A 2,500-nucleotide genomic window follows, 5' to 3' on the forward strand; every position below is an offset into this window, starting at 1 on the left:
GCCTTAGGTGGTCCTCCTCGGATAGGGTCATTTAAAGAACGAGGGTCAGCACGACGTAAAAAAAAAAAAAAAAAAAAGAAGAAAAAAAAAAGAAAAAAAATGAGGGGAAAAAAAGAAAAAAAAAAAAAAAAAAAACAAAATCGAGGAGCCTGCGGAGATGAGGCCATTACGGCTCCCTTCTGGTGTCCTCCTCGGGATAGGGTCATTTAAAGAACGAGGGTCAGCACGACGTAAAAAAAAAGGAAAAAACGAAAAACAAATCGGAGGAGCCTGCCGGAGATGAGGCCATTACGGCTCGCCTTCAGGTGTCCTCCTCGGGATAGGGTCATTTAAAGAACGAAGTCAGACGACGTTAAAAAAAAAAAAAAAAAACAGGAAAAAAAAAAAAAAAAGGGAGAGCCTGCCGGAGATGAGGCCATTCGGCTCGCCTTCAGGTGTCCTCCTCGGGATAGGGTCATTTAAAGAACAGGTCAGCACGAGTAAAAAAAAAGCAAAAAAAAAAAAAAAACGAAAAAAAAAATCGGAGGACCTGCCGGAGATGAGGCCATTACGGCTCGCCTTCAGGTGTCCTCCTCGGGATAGGGTCATTTAAAGAACGAGGGTCAGCACGACGTAAAAAAAAAAAAAAAAAAAAAAAAACCGGGAAAAAAATCGAAAAAAAATGGAGGAGCTGCCGAGATGAGGCCATTACGCTCGCCTTCAGGTGTCTCCTCGGGATAGGGATTTAAAGAACGAGGGTCAGCACGACGTAAAAAAAAAAAAAGGGAAAAAAAAATCGGAGGAGCCTGCCGGAGATGAGGCCATTACGGCTCGCCTTCAGGTGTCCTTCTCGGAAATATAAAGAACGAGGTCAGCGACGAAAAAAAAAAGGAAAAAAAAAAAAAAAAAAAATCGGAGGAGCCTGCCGGAGATGAGGCCATTACGGCTCGCCTTCAGGTGTCCTCCTCGGGATAGGGTCATTTAAAGAACGAGGGTCAGCACGACGTAAAAAAAAAAAAAAAAGAAAAAAAACGAAAAAAACAAAATTGAAGGAGCCTGCCGGAGATGAGGCCATTACGGCTCGCCTTCAGGTTCCTCCTCGGATAGGGTCATTTAAAGAACGAGGGTCAGCACGACGTAAAAAAAAAAAGGAAAAAAAAAGAAAAAAAAAATCAAGGAGCCTGCCGAGATAAGGCATTACGGCTCGCTTCAGGTGTCCTCCTCGGATAGGTCATTTAAAGAACGAGGGTCAGCACGACGTAAAAAAAAAGAAAAAAAAAAGAAAAAAAAAATCGGAGGAGCTGCCGGAGATGAGGCCATTACGGCTCGCCTTCAGGTGTCCTCCTCGGGATAGGGTCATTTAAAGAACGAGGTCAGCAGACGTAAAAAAAAAAAGGGAAAAAAACGAAAAAACAAAATCGGAGGAGCCTGCCGGAGATGAGGCCATTACGGCTCGCCTTCAGGTGTCCTCCTCGGGATAGGGTCATTTAAAGAACGAGGGTCAGCACGACGTAAAAAAAAAAAAAAAAAAAAAAAAAAAAAAAATCGGAGGAGCCTGCCGAGATGAGGCCATTACGGCTCGCCTTCAGGTGTCCTCTCGGGATAGGTCATTTAAAGAACGAGGTCAGCACGACGTAAAAAAAAAAAAAAAGGGAAAAAAACGAAAAAAAAAATCGGAGGAGCCTGCCGGAGATGAGGCCATTACGGCTCGCCTTCAGGTGTCCTCCTCGGGATAGGGTCATTTAAAGAACGAGGGTCAGCACGACGTAAAAAAAAAAAGGAAAAAAAAACGAAAAAAAAAAAATCGGAGGAGCCTGCCGGAGATGAGGCCATTACGGCTCGCCTTCAGGTGTCCTCCTCGGGATAGGGTCATTTAAAGAACGAGGGTCAGCACGACGTAAAAAAAAAAAAAACGGAAAAAAAAAAAAAAAAATCGGAGGAGCCTGCCGGAGATGAGGCCATTACGGCTCGCCTTCAGGTGTCCTCCTCGGGATAGGGTCATTTAAAGAACGAGGGTCAGCACGACGTAAAAAAAAAAAAGGGAAAAAAAAACGAAAAAAAAAAATCGGAGGAGCCTGCCGGAGATGAGGCCATTACGGCTCGCCTTCAGGTGTCCTCCTCGGGATAGGGTCATTTAAAGAACGAGGGTCAGCACGACGTAAAAAAAAAAAAAGAAAAAAAACGAAAAAAAAACAAAATCGGAGGAGCCTGCCGGAGATGAGGCCATTACGGCTCGCCTTCAGGTGTCCTCCTCGGGATAGGGTCATTTAAAGAACGAGGGTCAGCACGACGTAAAAAAAAAAAGGGAAAAAAAACGAAAAAAAAAAAATCGAGGAGCCTGCCGGAGATGAGGCCATTACGGCTCGCCTTCAGGTGTCCTCCTCGGGATAGGGTCATTTAAAGAACGAGGGTCAGCACGACGTAATAAAAAAAATCGAGGAGCCTGCCGGAGATGAGGCCATTACGGCTCGCCTTCAGGTGTCCTCCTCGGGATAGGGTCATTTAAAGAACGAGGGTCAGC

The sequence above is a fragment of the Arachis hypogaea genome, chromosome 13, assembly GCF_003086295.3.
Source record: "Arachis hypogaea cultivar Tifrunner chromosome 13, arahy.Tifrunner.gnm2.J5K5, whole genome shotgun sequence".
In the NCBI taxonomy this organism is placed as follows: domain Eukaryota; kingdom Viridiplantae; phylum Streptophyta; class Magnoliopsida; order Fabales; family Fabaceae; genus Arachis; species Arachis hypogaea.